The 21463-nt window shown below is 39.8% G+C and overlaps 1 pseudogene; it reads right to left on the minus strand.

The window, feature by feature from the left end:
* Positions 1-8382: 8382 nt before the first annotated feature.
* On the minus strand, positions 8383-14103 carry LOC132528466 (52 kDa repressor of the inhibitor of the protein kinase-like; annotated as a pseudogene).
* Between the last annotated feature and the right edge of the window lie 7360 nt (positions 14104-21463).

Below are 21463 nucleotides of genomic sequence, written 5' to 3' on the forward strand. Positions count from 1 at the left end.
GCTATAATGCTTGAAACAATTTGGTATGTTATGCCAAGAAATCTACACTTCAGTGGAATAGTATTGGGAGTCTAAAAATAGAATGTGTATATGGGAATTTTGTAAATGATACAGGCATTATTTCAAATCAATGTGGAAAAGATTAATTAGTAAATAAATTATGTTAGGATAGTTGCCTAGCCATTTAGAACCTTGCCAAAAATAAAGATGATCTGTCTCTGGACAAGGCTTTTAAATGAAATGAAATGGAAATTTTAGGATATTAAAAAAGCAAAAAGCATTCAAACATTTAAAAAAATTTTCCTTTATTCTCTAAGACATTTCTAAGCAAAATGTTTGTCTTATTTGCATTGCATTTAGTCTCCTGACAAAGATGAGACTATCTCAAATATTTGTGTAGTCCAGGGCCACCCAAGCTGACATGGCTTGCGTGGTCCTAGAGCTGGACAGTGCTTGCTGGACAACCTACAGCCCAACTTCCCGCGCAGTATTGACAGCTTCAAGGAAGAGGGCAATGGGTTCTGATCCCTTTAATACCTCCACCAAGCAAATACTGTGGGCGCTTGGTGACTTAACTCTTATTGTGTTAAGTGTATACTTAAGTGTATACTTAACTCTTATTCCTCACTTGCGGCAGTTTCAACATTGACATTCACACAACTTTGTAGCCTCATTCAAAGTACTAAGGGGCAAGTCTCTCTCAACTTTCTAATAGAAACATTAAATAGCAAGTGAGCATTAACAAAGAAAGATGTATGACTTCTCATGGACATTCTGCAAAACTGCATGTACTTTTTCCTTATTGATATGTATGTATTTACTTTCTTAGGTCACACAAATCCTGGTAAAAATTACTTCATGATCATAATTTGTTAACTTTATCTTCTTTCCAGAAGAAAAATGAAAAAAATATATACATCATAGTGTTAGAGACTTTGGCTAGAATTTCCCATAACACTAATTTTCTAAAAAAAATTTAAATATAGGTTTTTTTTTTTAAATACAGGAAAGCACAAAATGGCCCACTACCCAGATAACCAATTGACATTAAAAAAGTAAGGCATGGGGCTTCCCTGGTGGCGCAGTGGTTGGGAGTCTGCCTGCCGATGCAGGGGACACGGGTTCGTGCCCCGGTCCGGGAGGATCCCACATGCCGCGGAGCGGCTGGGCCCGTGAGCCATGGCCACTGGGCCTGCGCGTCCGGAGCCTGTGCTCCGCAACGGGAGAGGCCACAACAGTGAGAGGCCCGCATAACGCAAAAAAAAAAAAAAAAAAAGTAAGGCATGAAAGGAAATTCAAATATTCCAACAACCTTTTAGAAAAACAAGGGTACTACAGTTAATATATACTTGGTGATACAATGAATCCCAATTTTAGAAAATGTGTGTGGTAGAGAATGTATCTTTAAACTGATGAATTATGTTTTCTTTCCAACTTTTTTCCTTTGTATATTTTTTACATAGTTGATATGTAAAATGTATATACATTTTTGTAGCCTGTTTTTTTACTTAATATTATCATATAAACATTACCTTAATGTTAAAATTAATTATATTCTTAACGTAATTTATTTAATTAAATAAAACTTACTTTAAGCATTCCATTGTAACTAGTTAGCCATTTTCCCATTGTTGACACTTAAGTTATTTTCAGTGTTTGCTTTTATAATTAAGGATTTTACAGATATCATTGTGCATACAGTTTTGTTGACTTTCAGATTATGTCCCCATGATAAAATACAGAAGTGAAATTCTTAAGGGTCTTGCTACAACACAATATAAAGATGGCTATAGAAAATATAGGACTAAACTAGCGATACCTCAACTGAATTTGGGGCCCAACAATTCAGAGTTTTTCTGTTAACATAAATACAGACAAGCAAAGGAAATAAATATTTAAGAGATTATTTATCAGACTCTTCTGGAATCTACTTTGTTCTAGACACTGTGCTAAGTTCTGTAGAGACTATGAAGATCAATAAATAAAATTCCTTCTCTTAAGCTTACTATGACTATATTTACTAATATATTATTATAATGTAATAGTGTATTATAACCCACAGCCCATTCTAATTTAGTTTCATCTTGGTATTTAAAGTTCTTCAGGGTCATATTCCCATTTTTCTGTATGCTTTGGGCCTTTAAGCTACTTTAATATTGGCCTAAGCAAGATGTTTGGAAAGTGAAAAGAAATATAATTCATGTCAAATTACAAATGAATCGTTTGGGGTAGATATGTTTTATATAACAGAAAGGCATAAATTACTATGGATTATGCTTCTCATAAATTAACAAAAGGTAAACTGCATCAGGATTTTAGTGAACTCTGTACAAAAAAATTCTCACTTCGGGCTTCCCTGGTGGCGCAGTGGTTGAGAGTCCGCCTGCCGATGCAGGGGACACGGGTTCGTGCCCTGGTCTGGGAAGATCCCACATGCCGCGGAGCGGCTGGGCCCGTGAGCCATGGCCGCTGAGCCTGCACGTCCGGAGCCTGTGCTTCACAACGGGAGAGGCCACAACAGTGAGAGGCCCGCGAACCAAAAAAAACCAAAAAAACAAAAAAACCTCACTTCAGTCACACTATAAAGGAAATGATATTAGGCAAGAGTTGTGGTGTGGAAGATGATATCCTAAAAATGACTTGAACTTCATGGTAAAAACATAGTCTTCCCATTCAACACAATGAAAAATCATACGTTCTAATGCTGAAGAGTTCAGAGTGAGGCATTTATGGAATTGTGAGTAGGCCATATCAATATGGCATGATATTGTCACACCCATCAGCTGCTGGCTTATCCATCCCTAATATTTCCAGGCCTTGAGCCAATGTATTCATTTAATCCAAATACCAACATTACCAGATAATGGTTCTGACTTCTTTTAAATTAATTAATTCATTCATTCATTTGACTGCATTGGGTCTTCATTGCTGTGCGTGGGCTTTCTCTAGTTGTAGCGAGCGGGGGCTACTCTTTGTTGCAGTGTGCAGGCTTCTCATTGCAGTGGCTTCTCTTGTTGTGGAGCATGGGCTCTAGGCCCGTGGGCTTCAGTAGTTGTGGCACACGGGCTTCAATAGTTGTGGCACGCAGGCTCAGTAGTTGTGGCTTATGGGCTCTAGAGCGCAGGCTCAGTAGTTGTGGCACACGGGCTTAGTTGCTCCGCAGCACGTGGGATCTGCCTGGGCCAGGGCTTGAACCCGTGTCCCCTGCATTGGCAGGCGGATTCCTAACCACTGTGTCACCAGGGAAGTCCCAATAGTTCTGATTTGATATAGGAGATATTCCTCTGCTAAGGAAGGTCCCATGATCCTTACAGGATGACAAAAGGCATAAAGAGGAAAAAAAAGAGAAAAGTTTTGAGTTTTTTTCCTGTCGTCAGCACCTAGTTGAGTAGGACCAGATTTTTTTGATTTTCCGCATGATTCTTAGGTTCATCCAATGAAACATGCTGTACCTAGCAGTTTTTCCACAATTTCGGGTGCCCAATATTCCTGTTGTGGTAGTTTTTTTCATTCTCCAAAGAGTTACTTAGGTCTACTTTTTAAAAAGCAGATTAAACATGGGTAAAAAAAACATAATTCAGCTAGTAGTTCTTAACCTTTTTTGTGTCATGGAATCCTTTTAGAATCTGATTTTTAAAAAACCATGAAAATGCACATACATAAAAATGTTACAAAGTTTCATAGAGTTCAAGGGCTGCCTTGATCTATGGATGTCACAGGAGTCCATGGTCCCCTGTTGAGAACCCTCATCTAGAGGTTAGAGAGATTGTGTATTAACTATATAGCTCTTCGCCCCCCACCCCCCACCCAGATTTTCCTGAACAGTACCATAGTTGGTTCGAGATTTGTCTTTGGAGACCTACTGATGGAAGAAATATGCTTTTCAGGTATGATCATTTCTAATAGACTCATAACTAGTTTCTCTGCCTTCAGTGAGGCCACTGAGTTTTACAAAAGAGAAAAAAAATGTGCTTAGATATTTGGGGTTCTCTTTATTCATCACATAAACTCTGTTAAAATCACTCTATGAGGGACTTCTCTGGTGGCCCAGTGGCTAAGACTCTGTGCTCCCAATGCAGGGGGCCCGGGTTTGATCCCTGGTCAGGGAACTAGATCCCACGTGCTGCAACTAAGAGTTCACGTGCTGCAACTAAAAGATCCCACACGCAGCAACAAAGATTGTGTGGCAACTAAGACCCAGCTCAGCCAAATAAGTAAATAAATAAATATTTTTTTAAAAATCACTCTGTGAATTAGTTAAATTTTTAAAAACTAGACTTTATTTTTTTAGAGCAGTTTCAGATTCACAGCAAAATTGAGCAGAAAAGGCAAGATTTACCATATTCTTCCTTCCTGCGCACCCACAGCCTCCTCCACTATCAACATCCCCCCACCAGAGTGGTACATTTGTTACAATCATTGAACGTCGTTGACGTATAATAATCACCCAGAGTCCACAGCGTGCATTAGCTTTCCCTTTTAGTGTTGTACGTTATATGGGTTTGACAAATGTATAATGACGTGTATCCACCATTATAGCATTACGGAGTATTGTCACTGCACTAAGTCTTTTGTACTCTACCTCTTGGTCCCTCCTTCCACCCTAACCCCTGGCAATCACTGATCTTTTTACTATCTCCATAGTTTTGCCTTTTCCAGAATGTCATGTTGTTGGAATCATAGAGTATGTAGCTTTTACAGATTGGCTTCTTTTACTTAGTAACATGTTCTTAAGTTTCCTCTGTGTCTTTTCATGGCTTTTCATAGCTCATTTCTTTTTAACACTGAATAATATTCCACTGTCTGAATGTATCACAGATTGGGACTTCCCTGGCGGCCCAGTGGTTAAGACTCCACGCTTCCAATGAAGGGGGTGCGGGTTTAATCCCTGGTCAGGGAACAAAGATCCCACATGCCATGTGGCGTGGCCAAAAATAACTAAAATGTACCATAGTTTATTGATTTGCCTGCCGAAGGACATTTGGTTGCTCCAACTTTTGGCAACTATGAATATAGCTGCTATAAACATCTGTGTGCATGTTTTTATGTACATATAAGTGTTTAAACTCTTTTGAGTAAGTACCAGGGAGTGTGATTGCTGGATTATATGGTAAGAGGATGTGTTAATTAACTAGATGGGGAATCCTTTCACAAAGTATACGTGTATCAAATCACCACAGTGTATACTTTAAGTATGGTACAATTTTATATGTCAATTATACTTCAATATAAAGCTGATTTTTTTAAGTATTTTTTTTTAAGTTTTGTAAGTAACTATCAAACTGTCTTCCAAAGCAGCTGTACCATTTTGCAATGTATGAGAGTTCCTGTTGCTCTACGTATTTGTCAGCATTTAGTGTTGTCAGTGTTCTGGATTTTGGCCATTCTGGTAGTTGTGGCAATCTCACTGTTGTTTTAATTTGCATATCCCTGAAGACATATATTGTGATGGCATCTTTTCATATGCTTATTTTCCTTCTGTACATCTTTTTTGATGAGGTGTCTGTTAAGGTCTTTGGCCCATTTTTCAGTTGGGTTATTTGTTTTCTTATTGTTGCGTTTTAAGGGTTCTTTGTATATTTTGGACATTAGTCCTTTATCAGATGTGTCTTTTGCAAATATGTCTGTCTGTGGCTTGTCTTCTCATTCTCTTGACATTGTCTTCCACAGAGCAGAAGTTTTTAATCTTAATGAAGTCTGGGTTATCAATTATCTCTTTCATGGATCATGCCTTTGGTGTATCTAAAAAGTTACCCCTATATCTAAGGTCAACTAGGATTTTTGCCTGTGTTATCTTCTAGGAGTTTTATATTTTTGCATTTACATTTAGGCCTGTGATCCATTTTGATTTAGTTTTGGTGAAAGGTATAAGGTCTGTGTCTAGATTCCTTTTTTTTTTTTTTGCATGTGTATGTCCAGTTGTTCCAGTACCATTTGTTGAGAAGACTATCTTTGCTCTATTATATTACCTTTGCTTCTTCATTGAAGATCAGTTGACTGTATTTATGTGGGTCAGTTTCTGGGCTCTGTACTCTGTTCCCTTGATCTATTTCTTTATTCTTATGCCAATACCACTCTGTTTTGATTACTGTAGCTTTATAGTAAATCCTGAAGTCTGGTGGTATCAGTCTTCCAGTTTTGTTCTTCTCCTTCAATGTTGTGTTGGCTATTCTGGGTCTTTGGCCTCTTTATAGAAACTTTAGAATCAGTTTGTCAACATCTACAAAAATAACTTTCTGGGATTTTTATTGTGATTGTGTTGAATCTATAGAGCAAGTTGGAAAGAACTGATATCTTGACAATATTGAGTCTTCCTGTCTGTGAACAGACAGGAATAAATGGAATATCTCTCCATTTATTTAGCTCTTCTCTGATTTTGTTCATCAGAGTTCTGTATTTTTCCTCATATAGACCTTGCATATATTTTGTTAGATTTATACCTCAGTATTAGATTTTTTAAGTGCTAATGTAAATGGTAGTGTGTTTTTCATTTTAGATTCCACTTCTTCATTGCTGGTACATAAGAAAATGATTGGCTTTTGTATATTAACTTTGTATCCTGCAACCTTGCTATAATTGCTTATTAGTTCCAGGATTTTTTTGGTTGATTCTTCCACATTTTCTACACAGACAATTACCTTCTCACCATTAAGTATTTTAGCTGTATTCTGTAGGTGTTCTTTATGAAGTTGAGGATATTTTCCTCTTTTCCTAGTTTTCTGATAGATTTTATTAGGAATGGGTGTTGGATTTTGTCAAATGTTTTTCCTGCATTTATTGATATGATCATGTGATTTTCTTTAGCCTGTTGATGTGATGGATTACATTAGTTGATTTTGGGTTTTTTTTTTTTTTTTTTTTTTTTTGCGGTACATGGGCCTCTCACTGCTGTGGCCCCTCCCATTGTGGAGAACAGGCTCCGGACGTACAGGCCCAGCGGCCACAGCCCACAGGCCCAGCCACTCCGCGGCATGTGGGACCTTCCCGGACCGGGGCACGAAACCACGTCCCCTGCATCAGCAGGCGGACTCTCAACCACTGCGCCACCAGGGAAGCCCTACATTAGTTGATTTTTGAATGTTGAACCAATCTTGCATACCTGGGATAAATCCCACTTGGTCATGGTGTATAATACTTTTTATACATTATTGGACTTGGTTTGCTAATATTTTGCTAAATATTTTTGCCTTTATGTTCATGAGAGAGATCAGTCTGTTTTTTCCTTTTCTTGTAATGTCTTTGTCTAGTTTTGATATCATGGTAATTCTGGCCTCATAAAATCAGTTAGGAAGTATTTCCTCTGCTTCTGTCTTCTGAAAGAGATTATAGAGAATTGGTGTAATTTTTTCCATATTAAAAGTTTGGAAGAATTCACCAGCAAACTCATCTAGGCACAATGTTTTCAAAATGAAATTTTAAAACAAATTTATTGAAAAGCCAAATCCATATTTTATTTATGTTGAAATAAGCTTATTTCATTGAAATAAGATGAAATAAAAATTCATTTAGATTAAAATAAAATTTATTCTCCTCACTAAAGACAATAGCCATATATACTGTTATTCCTAAATGAACCACAAAATATTTATTTTTGCAAGTTTTCCAGCTCAAGATGAAGTAAGTGTAGTCAGAGAAAAAGCAGAAGAAAACAGTAAATCAGTTGTACCCATTGCCTCTAATTCTGTCTTGAGCGTGATGCAGAAGTGTTTAACATATACCTGATAAAAAGGTTATGATAAAAGAAGGTGTAGGCTCCACAAAGTAACATAGATGGCAGCAACCAGATGTGGAACAGCAGTGGTAGGCTCTTCATCTGAACTTCAGTTGTAACTTGTTCCTTTAGGTTCACTTGATAAAGACAAAACTACACGGTTTAACCAGCTCACAGTTTGTCTCTCTCTCTCTGGTAATTCCCTTCACTGTACATTACAAATGTTTAACAATATACTTAAACCTTCAACTAGTCAAAGGTCAGTTGTGAGATTCGTTGTAATATTTTATAAAATGTATTCCTTCCTCCCCCACCTCCCCAAAATTTATTCCTTCAAAGAACTGATAACTCAGTACAGTTGGGTCCACAGTGATAACAGATGCTATGTTTGAAATGACTTTCAACAATTCCAGAGTGCCGGTACCAGAGATCATGCAGAAATGAAATGTGGCGCTTTCAGTACTATCTTCTGGAAGACCAGATAAGTTTTCAAAGTGTGAGCGTTAAAACGGTGGTTGTTTTTTTTTGTTTTAACATCTTTATTGGGGTATAATTGCTTACGGTGATTGTTTAAACAGGTAGATTATCAATGGCTAATGTATTCAGTCAGAGCCCGGTAGGCAAAAATATTCAAAGATTAAGGTGCCTACGTGCACCTTACAGCTTTTCCTTCAAATATTAAATATAGGAGAAAACCTATTTTTAGACATTCTTTTAGGTATTTTGATAGTTTATGAATTATCTGTAGGAAGCATAGTTGTATAGTTTGATATATGTGTCCACCATGAAATCCAGGTCATGTTTTATATAAAAATTCATTTTAAGCAAAACCAAGTTACTTGAGCTTAGGTCTGTCAAAGTGTTCCTCAGGTGTGCTTTGAGATGCTTTCCTCCATTTTCCTGGGGCTCATTCTCAACCTCCATCACAGGAAGAATGCAAAGGCCCTTCAGCAATGCATAAACATTAGGAAAACACTTGAGGCCAGGCAGGTGGAGGGCTTCATAAGGGGTGGATGGAAGCTCTACCTCTGTCCTTCTGTGTTTCTGCTTGATTCTCCAGTTGTGGAGCTGGGCTGAGAGTGTGTCAGGGTTCGCTAAGTCACTTGTGTACACGTCAGCATGCTATTCCTCTGATGTGTTGAATTTGAGCTGTGACCGATGGTACCAGAGATAAGCATTTACATGCTTTGGGGTGTTGTTCTGAGTATATACAGTTGGTACTTGAACAACTTGGGGGTTAGGGGCACCAACACTGCCTGCAGTCGATCTGCACAATCAGCTCTCCCTAACCACAGTTCCTTCCTATCCATGGATTTGCCCAACTGTGGATCACGTAGTACTGTGGTATTTATTGTTGCAAAAATCCCGTATAAGTGGGCCTGTGCAGTTCAAACCTGTGTTGTTCAGGGGTCAGCTGTATCTTTAAGTTCCCGAGTAACTCCACTGTTGGAACACTTAGGGATTCTTCAGAGTAAGTCTCAGAGGTTAATTGAGATTCCGGGTTACCTTGCTGAACTCTGTGGAATTTCCCAGGGAGTTTCATTTGAATATCAGGTTTGGTTATCAAACTTATGGCTTCCTCAAACCGAAACCCATGGTAAGTTTTAATATTTAAATGTTGTTCATTACTGAGGGTAATGAAGATTCTTTTTTTTTTTTTTTTTTTTTTTTTTTTTGCGGTACGCGGGCCTCTCACTGTTGTGGCCTCTCCCGTTGCGGAGCACAGGCTCCGGACGCGCAGGCTCAGCGGCCATGGCTCACGGGCACAGCCGCTCCGCAGCATGTGGGATCTTCCCGGACCGGGGCACGAACCCGTGTCCCCTGCATCGGCAGGCGGACTCTCAACCACTGCGCCACCAGGGAAGCCCAAGTTTTAATATTTTCCATCACCTCGTTAGTGAATGCAACGCTGCAGTCATTCTACTGACTGCAAAGAAAACATCAAAGATTTGCCCCTGGAGATTTTCTCCAAAGACTCTTGAAAAAGATAGGACTTTTTAAAGAGGTTAAGATAGGACACTTTAAAGGACAACAGTGACAAAAATGAAATAAAAATCTGTTGATACACTGCAGAGGACAAATGCTCACCCAGCTAGATGGTTATTCCATCTAAACATAAAGTAAGTGCTTGCAGGAGACCTATTTAAATTTCAAAAGCATCATTCTTGTCTGTCCACTGAGAATGATAAATTTCCTTCAGGTCATTACCCTTTTCATTATTCTGAGAAGAGACAGAAATTACACTGTCAAGTTCTAAAAGAGTCATGGTAATTGATGGATAAAAGAACAACCTTCCTCAATTGTTCCCAATGCAACAGGTACGCCCCTAACAGGCACTGATTTTGCCAACCACATATGTAAGGCACAGGAAGAACAGAGTGTGTAGACAGCTTAGGGATACTTCCCTACGAGTCTTAAAGCAACAACTTTCATTTTTGAAGAAAATCTACTGGATACAACGTCTGCCTGGCCATGACAGTGCTCCATATTTAGTCCCTACTTCTCAGTTACCCCAGTGTGAAATTACGCAACCAGAATTTCTGTATCAACTTGTTGAGGAAGGAAGCCTACAGATTCTTCTCTTGAGTATGAAATTCCTCAGCAAACCTCACCAGGACGATCTGGTGTTCTTCCCCAGCTATGTTCACACATCATCATAATCATGAGTCCCTCGCTTTCCTGAGGGTTTCTTCCTGAATGAGGCTCTCACGGATCTCTAGGAGCTGATTCTGCTGTTTGCCAACGGTATGTTAACTGGTGTTGTCTCAAAGTGCCTCTCAGGACCTCTTCACCAGAATCTGTCTTGGACTTCTGCAATGCTTGAGAGTTATCAGAAGTTAAGAGAATTTATGGGAGTTCATCAGCCTCATGTCCATCCAGAGGTAGGTTTTGTTTTACATAAGAATTGAAATTTCAATACAAACTACTATGTATAAAATAAATAGTAAACAAGGACATACTGTACAGCACAGGGAAATACAGCCATTATGTTGTAGTAACTTTAAATGGAGTATACTCTATAAAAGTATTGAACCACTATGTTGTACACCTGAAACTAATATAATATTGTAAATCAACTATACTTAAATCTAAAAAAAAAAGTTCTTTTAAGGAAATTTCAAATAAAGGTTTTTTAGGTATTGTTTCCATTCTCTTCAAGAGTTAAAGATAAGGGGCTTCCCTGGTGGCGCAGTGGTTGAGAGTCCGCCTGCCGACTCAGCAAACAGTGGCCTGATGCCTAATCCATCCTGCCACCTGACTATGTAAAGAAAGTGTTATTGGAACATAGCCATGTCCGTTCTGTATCTGCTTTCGTGCTCTGATGCAGAGTTGAGTAGTTGAGTAGCAGGGATTGAACCCATGCCCCCTGCATTGGGAGCGCAGAGTCTTAACCACTGAACCAGCAGGAAAGTCCCTCTTTTTTCTTTTTAAACTTGCTTGTGTCAGCTCCTGTGGATAAATATTTGGCTGGTAATTCTTTCAAAGTAAGGTTAGAGAGGTTAATCCATGTTCACGGAGTTAAATATCAGAGATAAGGAGACCTTTAGTCCTCCCCCACCCCCCAAAAAAGTGGAAATGGTAAACAGTTGTCTAGACAGCTAAGTCTCCCTTGGTCAAGAAGTTTCAGGTTTTAAAAATTATTAACTACATATTTATGAAAAAATTTTTTTACTTCAATATGCTGTATTGGTGCCATTTTAATTAATCCTCCAATTTCCTCATCTGTAGAATGAGGGGGTTAGGTAGTTGGTGGCTCTCAATGCAGGCTGCATATTCAGATCATCAGGACCCCTGGTCCCCATCCTAGATAATTAAATCAGAATGTCTGAGTATAAGCTGAGATTGAGCTCAGTAAATCCTAGAGGACAAAGAAATTCATAAACTTTAAAAGATATTATCTTGGGCTTCCCTGGTGACACGGTGGTTGAGAGTCCACCTGCCGATGCAGGGGATGGGGGTTCGTGCCCCGGTCCGGGAGGATCCCACATGCTGCGGAGCGGCTGCGCCCGTGGGCCATGGCCGCTGGGCCTGCGCGTCCGGAGTCTGTTGCTCCGCAGCGGGAGAGGCCACGGCTGTGAGAGGCCCGCATACCGCAAAAAACAAAAAACAAAAGGTATTATCTCAATATATTTTCTTGAAGTATTTCCTACAACCACACAGTTCTGTCATATCATTCCTGGGTGGTGATGATGTGAAACTATTGTAGCTCACAGCTACTCCGAGAAAGGTCTGCTTTTACTTCAATTCGCCACGTATTCTGAGCCAAACTGGAATGCCCTGGAATTCTTCAAAGGGAAAAGAAATGCTCAGATGAGCAGACCTCTCCCATTGGAATTCTCCTTAACAGCTGACACAAGACTAAACAAAACCTCTTCCCCAAAGGCTTATCTTCTGGGTCTACCCTGAAGGTAAGAGGTCCCTTAGCCACCCTACAGTCTGTAGACAAACTAGAAATCTCTCATCTCCCCACAGGTTCATGACTGGATGCAGGACAAGTACACCAAAGGGATTCCTTATGATAGTGGCTTCTGGTACACACTACTGGAAAGTTAGGCTACCTTGAAGATAGTTATTAATATTCAGACAGTGTTCCTAGGGATAAATTAGACTAGACCAAAGAATACTGCATTTAGGGTACTTGTGTTCTAGGAATTGAGTGGAAAATTCCCCTGGGGTCCTCATTCTTTTACCTTTGTCTTCCCTAAAGAACCAAAGCACGGGCTTCCCTGGTGGCGCAGTGGTTGAGAATCCGCCTGCCGATGCAGGGGACACGGGTTCGTGCCCCGGTCCGGGAGGGTCCCACATGCCGCGGAGCGGCTGGGCCCGTGAGCCAAGGCCCCTGAGCCTGTGCGTCCGGAGCCTGTGCTCCGCAACGGGAGAGGCCACAACAGTGAGAGGCCCGCATACCGCAAAAAAAAAAAAAAAAAGAACCAAAGCACTCATTAAAACCAGTAAGGAAATGCCTGCATACATGTTCAGGATCCAGTACTCTAGAAGGGGCGGTTGAATAACCATATTACATGTCTGATATGCTATATTATAAACTTACATTCCTCAGTGTCTGGTGCTCTGGCTTTTGCCAGAAGCTTAACAGAAGACATGTAGACATCCATCACACTCCTTGCAGTGGTAGCAAAGTCACCAGTCATCAAGGCATGGATTTCAGAGAGCAATAGCCTTCAATGCACGGACAAATTAGAAGTGCCGCTGTATGCAAACTAGAACGATAATCAGAATTGGATGTGGGCAGCCACAGATGAAAGAACACCAGCTACTCACAAAACAACCCCAGAAGTAGAAGGAGCAAGTCATTTTACTGTGGGAACCTGAATTCGGAGAATTAAGTAGTCAACCATTAGGAAAACCTCAAGTTAACTGAACAGCAGGGATGAGTTTCTATCATTGTGGAAAGTTCCTACAGAAAAAGTTATTGAAAAACCTTCTATACCCAGCAGAGCTCTGGGGACTCTGAGATGTGTTTATAAAAATATCTGAGATTACCTAATGAGAAAGATATATGCTACTTACCATACCCACAAGAATTGTTTCCCTCTGCACTCAGAGTTTCTGTGGCTGCTATGCCCAAAGTAACCTACATTAACCAGGCAGTCTGCAAACAAGATGGCAAAGTAAACAATAAAAATGTATTCTCCTTCCTACTTCCATTAATCCCCAGAACTAAATACTGGTATGATATGGGTCAGTTTTCTGGGCTGGACACTAGTTTTGCTTTGGCTTCAGTGAATGCCCCTGGAATTTACTTTATATGGAGTATATTGGGTTGGCCAAAAATTTCTTTTGGGTTTTTCCATAAGAGGTTACGGAAAAATCCAAACAAACGTTTTAGCCAACCCAATACTTCCCAGGTTCTTCCTAAGGTTCCCCAGTGTAGGGATGGCTACTTGAACCAGCACAGGGGAAACTGGTTCATTCCTATTCACACACAGAGTTGACTCAGTTTCCCATTTGCAGATTACCACCCTGAGGTCATTTATGAACTTAACAAATCTCATCATATTGGCTTTTTATCCAACCATAGTAGCTGAATTCATTTTTTTTCTAAATTAATATTTTTATGCCCCTATTGTAATGAAAGCCAAGCTTCTTTGCTCTGTCACTATGACAGGAAATTATTAGTCTACAGCAAGCCTTCTGGAGAGTGAAGGAAAGACGGGGGCGTTAACTCATTCTCTAAACTGAGTTCCTTGGAAGAATCAGAAATTATCCTGGATGCCATCCAGTAATGGGTGGCAGAGCATTCCCATCAACCAGGAATTTCAGAATAAGAAAGCAGTCTCTGTGACACTGACCTTGCACACTGACCTTGCACACCGACTCTTCATCTTTGCTTGCTGCCTCTGAAATGGCTGCCCCCAGAGGCTTTGCCTCATTGAGGCTGATCTGTCTGGCAGTGGAAGAGTCCAAATCCAGGATAAAAAGTAGACAAATGGGGGAGGAAGAAAATGAGCAGCTTCTACCTTCCACTGAACACTGATATCCCATTATAATAAAAATGCTCTTTCTTAACACAGCCTCTCTGACATTTTACCATACTCATCTTTGGGCAGAGTTTACTCTCTCTCTCATCATTTCTAGAATAATCTTTCTTGTCAGACACCATGGACAGCCACTTGGCCCTGAATTCTACTGCTTTTCCCCCAAATTTCCTTGTGTAGGGTATAGCAGTTTTCTCTAGCTGAGTTGTTCATAGGCCCATAAAATCTTAACAGTTTTCAGAAAATGTGCCATAAAAATAATTTCTAACACAACAGGGAGGCACAGAACCTCTCGGCAGCTGCTACCAATGGAGCATCAGCCCTATCCTGTAGCTGCTGAGACGCTGTGGATTAAATGTCTCTGAATAAGTTTGTGGCCTGTCAGTAGTTGTTCCAGCATAAGAATAAATGTCTCTCTGGAATAGAAGAATGGGCAGGAAATGAATAACGGTACGTTTCTCTACGTAGCCTACCCACAGAAGTGTACAGTCACATCCATACCAGCTTGTGTTAACAATAAAATGTGGAAGAGAACAATATAATCCCCTCTAATGTAGTATGGAAACCAATGCAGGGTTGGTGCCTAGAAATGAAGACAGATCTATGGGAAATGATCATTTGGAAAATAATTATTTTCCATGTTTCAGCCCGGGCTGAAGGTGCTAATGAGCACTAAGAGTTCTGTAAATAACTAGAGGGCAAAGAGAAAGAAAAAAGGAAGAGTCGTAGACTTGGTAGCCAGCCCTTTAGAATTGATAATACATTCCTAGTTAACCCACCCCATTCCCAGAGAGTTAGCGATATCACTGGCCCCAACAATATCATATAATAGTTTTCAAATCTATAGTGTAAAGAAGGCCAGCTTCCCTAGCCTGTCAATAAAGGATAGAGCCACTATTCTAATCTCTGACAGTTTCCCATCCCTTAATCTGCGTTTTTCTTCAGTTTTTTTTTTTTTTCATATAATTGGGATGATGGAAAGACTTTTGGCAGGAGAAACAGAACTTCTCACATCTACTTTCTTTTTCTTAGGAAAGAGCTCATTCTTTGTGGATTTGCCAACCTGGGCCCCGGTAGGGATCATGTGAGAAAACTTGAGTGAGCACAATAGGAACTCCCCACTTCCTTTTCCTCCTATTAAACCTCCGGAATATTACAGACAATTTTAGAAATGGGTATATTTCATTAGGGCCAAAGTGAAGGCCCTGGTGGAAGATTTGTTTCTATACAATGTAAAGCATGAATACTGGATTTATTAAAATGACCAGGAACCACGAGAGTAGAAATGGTGTCAATCCCCTATGCCCTTGCTAAGTAGATGAACACAAGATTAGTAAAGGAAGGCATAATAAAAGCATGTTTCTTAAGAATGCGTGTTGTTCTTCGCTGAAATTCAAAGAAGAGGAATAAGGGAGGAAGAGTCAAGAGTTAGATGTTTAGAAGGAATATTTTAAAGCAACAGTTTGGACTTTTGCTCTCACATGATAGGTTTTGGCTTAGATTTGCAAAGCTAGCGTTCCAGAAGTTGTTTTATTTCTACTTAGGTATTAATTAAGCTACCACTAGGTGCCATTCTCACAGACAGTAGTTAAGAGGGTCAAAGACTGATGTGCTTTTGATTTTTTAAAAGAAATAGTACTCTCATACAGGACCTAGACATAAATAATTCCTACAATTCTTCTTAAGTGTAAAGCATTACACACAATTGGAAGCAGTTTCAAAAAATACCTAGGTATAATTAAGAGCTCTTAAAAATCCCATACTGATTTCGATATTATCGATTATTGCTTATCCTAGTGTTATCTTGCTTCGTTTTATCTAAGCCTTGAGAAGAACAGAATTTTCAAATTCACCCTGAACTCTTCTTGAATTTGGTCTTCCAAGGGCCCTAGTCACAGTTCTGGGACCTTCAGCAGCTTTGTCAACTACCAAAACCTCTTACTTCTTCCGCTGAGGCTTTAACTTAAGCTTTAGGCTGGTGTCTGCTAGTCTTGAACAAGCTTAGGTGACTTTGCCCAGTGCACCGCATCCCTGAGTACTCAGAGCTGTTTCCTTCCTCAGCTGAAGGAGAACTAGAGGGAGAACACGCCTTCTTGACTACCTCTGTGATGGTTAACTCTGTGTGTCAACCTGGCCCAGCTGTTTGGTCAAACACCGGTCTAGATGTTGCTGTGAAGGTATTTTTAGATATGATTAACATTAAATCAGTAGACTTTGAATAAAGCAGTTTACCTTCCATGATGTAAGTAAGCCTCATCTAATCAGTTGAAGGTCTTAAAATCGAAGACTGAGGTTTCCCAAAGGAGAAGGAATTCTCAAGACTGCAATAGAGAAACTCTGCCTGCCTGCCCTAAAGACTGCAGACTCTCTAGCCTCTAAAATTCCATGAGCCAATCCTTAAAATTAGTCTCTCTTCTCTCTCTGTCCCTCTCTCTCTCTATCCTATTGGTTTTGTATCTCTGGAGAACCCTGACTAATACAACCTTTCTAATAAGAAAGTTATTTCTAGTGAAATAAGTCAGAGAAAGACAAATGCCATATAGTATTACATATTTGGAATCTAAAAAAAAGAACTCGTAGAAACAGAACAGATTGGTGGTTGCCAGAGGTGGCGGATGGAGGGGATGGGTGAAGGGGGTCAAAAGATACAGACTTCCGGTTATAAGAAATAAGTTCTGGGGCTTCCCTGGTGGCGCAGTGCCGATGCAGGGGACACGGGTTCGTGCCCCGGTCTGGGAAGATCCCACATGCCGCGGAGCAGCTGGGCCTGTGAGCCATGGCCGCTGAGCCTGTGCATCTGGAGCCTGTGCTCCGCAACGGGAGAAGCCACAACAGTGAGAGGCCCGCGTACCGCAAAAAAAAAAAAAAAAAAAGTTCTGGGGATGCAATGTACAGCATGATAACTATAGTTAACAATACTATATTGTATATTTGAAAGTTGTGAAGAGAGTAGATCTTAAAATTCTAATCACAAGAAAAAAACATATGACTATATGAGATGATGGATGTTAACTAGACTATTGTAATCATTTTGCAATGTTTACATAAATCAAGTTATTAGGTTGTACACCTTAAATTAGTACCATGTTATACATCAGTTACACCTCAGTAAAACTTGGGGAAAAAAGAAAGTTATTCCTCTATCTTTGCTTTTAGCATTTTTTTCTTTGAAACCATAACTGAGCTTCTAATCTGCATCAGTCACTTGCACTTATTTACGGGCATTTCTTCATGGGTTCATGGGTTTCCTTAGTAATAGCTCTAACAGGTTTCTATTGTGCACCTTCTTTTTTTTTAAAGAACCTTATCATTCATGTATCTTTTCTAGAAAAGAACATTTCAAAATTACATTTAAAGTTAAAACATAAATACTAAGTGATTTCATCATACTCCTTTGTCACAACTTTTTCAGATGTAGCTCTTAAAAATATTTTAAGTCTTTGAGGATATCTATCAGATAATGTCCCATTTCTTTTTTATTAGAATCACTTATGTATGTTGGATTGTGGGTAGGGAAGAAGAAATGTATTTAAATGAATTTAAGGCACTAAAGACTGCAAGGTTGATAGTAAAAATGCTGACAGAATACAAATGCCAATTTGCAAAGGAGAAGGCAGAGCTGTTAGTAGTGATAAACTAAGAATCCTATCAGAATTCCTCCTAATAAACTGGTAGCATACAGAACCCTTGGCTACCTTAAGTTCCTTTCTCCTCATCTCCCCTGTTGCCTGAAGCCTCAGTGATGTCCCACCAGAAGAGCAACTTTCCAAGACTGCATGAGTGCCTTCTTCACTGGGGCTTGTGTATCTTTACCTGCTTGTGTGGCAAGTAGGTGCTTCTTTGGGTCTTGGAGATAGAAACACATAGAAATATGATTTAGTCCTTAAAGAATAAAGGAACCCACCCAGTTCCCAAGGGGGAGGATAAAGTTCAGAGCGATCAGCAAAATTTTTTTGACCCATCAAATGCAAAGCACCTCACTCAGGCTCTTGGGAGTGGTACCAAAAAAAAGTAGAAAACAGATCTCTTATCTTCAAAGAAATTACAGATGGGCTGATTTTCAAAAAAGCAGAAGACATACTTTACTGTTTACAAACTCCCAGAGGGATTTAAATTCTACATTCTACCCATGGGAGCATTTTTCCCCACTACTTGGGAATCCTCTCTGTATTGATGTGTCCCCAAAGGAGGTGAGGCCAGCTCTGTTTCTCCAATACAAGTGCCCAGCAGCAACTATGGCACCTACGTGCTCTGCAAAGAACTTTTCCAGCAGTTGGTGTCTCCAGGGCCACAGAGCTCCCCTTTGGTACTTGGCGGGAAAGTTGACCACTTGAAAGTAGAGAATAAAAGAAATGTGTGTGAAAATATGTGGCGTATATAAGTGGTGTGTATAAAGGGAACGTGATGTCCAACCTTGTGTTTTTCCTTCCTTCCTGGAACCAGTTTGAACAATTGTTACCCAGTTAGTAGAAGTTGCAGGTCTGAACAGAAGCTTCCTGGTCTCTCCAAAGGGTGATTATAGCTGATGGTTGGAAGCTTGGCATTTCTAGAGAGAAAGAGGTGGCAGTAGCCCTTTTGCAACTTTTAGGCAGTGGTAAGAATTCTAGCCCTTCGTCTTTAAGCATTATGTTGAGCAGACTTCAGCGTTTTCTTTCAGCATTTTATTCAAGAGAAAGAGTGGAGTGAAGGACAATGAGTCCAAAGTTTATAGCCTGAGCCACTGGAAGGTTGGAATTACTTTAACTAAATAAGCAGAGGCAGACTCAGGGAGAAGCAGGTTTGGGGGGAAAGATCAGGAGTTCAGTTTGGGACATACGAAAATTGAGATGCCTGTTAGACATACAAGTAGAAATGTGGAGCAGGCAGCTGAATATATGCATGTGGACAGGTCAGGGCTGGAAATGTGCATTTGGATGTCATCTACGTGCATGAGACTGAATGAGATTCCCCAGGAGAAATTGTAGTCTAAGACAAAGAGCCAGAACGGAGCCCTGGAGCAGTCCTGCGTTTCAAGTCAGAGAGACGGGAGGAACCAGGGAGACCAAGTAGCAGCCATTGAGGAGAGAGGAGAGCCAGGAGAGAGGGGTGTCCTGAAAACCAGAGGCAGAAAATGTTACAAGGAAGAAAAATAAAGTGATCAATTGTCGGGGACACTGCTGATGGGTCAAGTAAGGATAAAGAAGATGTGCCTTAGATTTCACAACGTGGGAGACATTAATAGCCCTAACAAGGGCAACTTATGTGAAGAGGTCGGGGTAGAGGCCTGAGTGAGTGGGCTCAGAAGAGAAGGGGAGAGGAATTGCAGACAAGGGGGGTAGATGATTATTTTGAGGAGTTTTTCTGTGGCAGGAACAGAAATAGAGCAGTAAGCTAGATGGGGGAATGAGGTCAGGAGTGGTTGTTTGTTTGTTTGCTTTTTACGTGGAAGAAATAGTACTATATTTGTATACTAGCGGAAATGTCTAGTAGAGAGAAAAAAAATATGGATGCATTATAGAGGGGAGAATTGCTAAAGCAATTCTCAGAACGCTGAACACATTCTAGCCTTGTGCCAGGAGTTTGTGCACAATAAGCGCCAGCAATTCTGGTTAAGGAAATAGTTTCTGTAGGGACAGAGTGGAAAGACTTGTGGCGCTCACTTGAAAGCCACAATCCCTGCATCCTGGAGCCCAAGGACAGGATGGGATGAAAATGCTGACCTCGATGTCTCAGCTTTGACCAGACGATACATTTTTTTCTGGGCATTCCCACAAATACCACCCAAGCATCCTTTCCGTGCAATGTAGCTTATAATAAAAACCTTCCTAAAACAGATTTGACCATTTGTGATCATTTGAAGGGACAAAATCAAATTTTCCCCTTTTACCTTAGAGATAATTGTTCCCATAGAAAATTTAGGCTGTCTACAGAATTATACAGGAAATTTTACTTAGTTTTTTAAAAGGTTTCAGGCATTATCTTTAATGTCTATGCAAATAATAAATTTCAATTTAGGAATTGATTTGTGGTAAGCCCATGGTTTCTTAAATCAACTCATTTTCCCCCCATTTCACTGATTCTCTATTAGGCAATGCTTTCTTAGCCTACTTTGAATATACTAGAGTATTAGAAAATAATAAAACTACTGTTCATGTAAAAATATTTTGTTAGCCTGATTTTTGAATAACTGAGAAGAATTTCTCCCCACAGGTATGGTTTAGAGAAGTTTTAAATAGTTGATACCTTCCTAAGCTTTCCTTAAAAAAAGAAAACCAGTTCAATCAGGACTTTTCAGTATTTTCCACCAGTTACCCCTCCTAGCAGAGGAGAACAAATCATACTCTGGAGAGTACGGGGGTATGGCCAAAGTAGCCAATAAAATCATTAAGTTTCTTTGAAGTCTCTTTTTGAAATATTAAAATCCATACAAATATTTCATTTTATACTATAATAACACCATATTTTAAAATATATTAAAATGTTTTAAATTATCATTCAGGGAAAAAGAAACGTTCCGCTTGTATCATTGGTTCAATGAAGAGGCTGCTTTTCTTGGAGTCTGTCCATGTCAGAAAACTGGGCTGCACCGAAGGCAGCTGACACCAATACCAGATTCATCATCTCGACAACTTCTCTTCTCTATTTTGGAGTCCTAGTGTCTCTAGAACCCACACCCACAAAAAAACGGCAAACAGTTTTTCACTGCTTTATGGGCTATAAAAGGGTAAATGCTGAAAAAATATGTGTAGGATGCTGCTGGAGAGAGAGTGATGGTGCAGTATTTTCAGGTTCCTGTGATAAACAATTCTGAGAGTTGCGACATCCTGCTCACAGGCCAAGTAATCAGTGTCATGTGATCTGCTCTCTGACCCAGTCGGCCTTTTTTACTATTTACACAGAATTCTTGTCAAAACACTTTTATGTTGAAGAAAGAGGAGTAATGATGTTTTCTGTTTCACTAAAGCCAAAACTTTCACTATGCTTAAATGAACCGAGAATCTCAGTGATACAGTCCTTATGATTTCCATCTAACTCTCAATCTTTATTATAACAATTTTATTGATGTTCACAAAAAAAAACATTAACAGTTTTGCTTTGCAGTTGTTATCTGAAATTATTTAGACTTCAAACAAATAAACCAAAAGCTATTAAATAAGAAAATTGAGTGAGACATTCTTTATCACCACGATGAACAAGTTAGTCAAATTATCCAGGTTTTTGTCTTTGGTCATCACCTCTCTTTTCTTGCCTAATGAAAAGCAAATCGACCTTGAGT

This window comes from Lagenorhynchus albirostris, chromosome 1, assembly GCF_949774975.1.
Source record: "Lagenorhynchus albirostris chromosome 1, mLagAlb1.1, whole genome shotgun sequence".
In the NCBI taxonomy this organism is placed as follows: Eukaryota; Metazoa; Chordata; class Mammalia; order Artiodactyla; family Delphinidae; genus Lagenorhynchus; species Lagenorhynchus albirostris.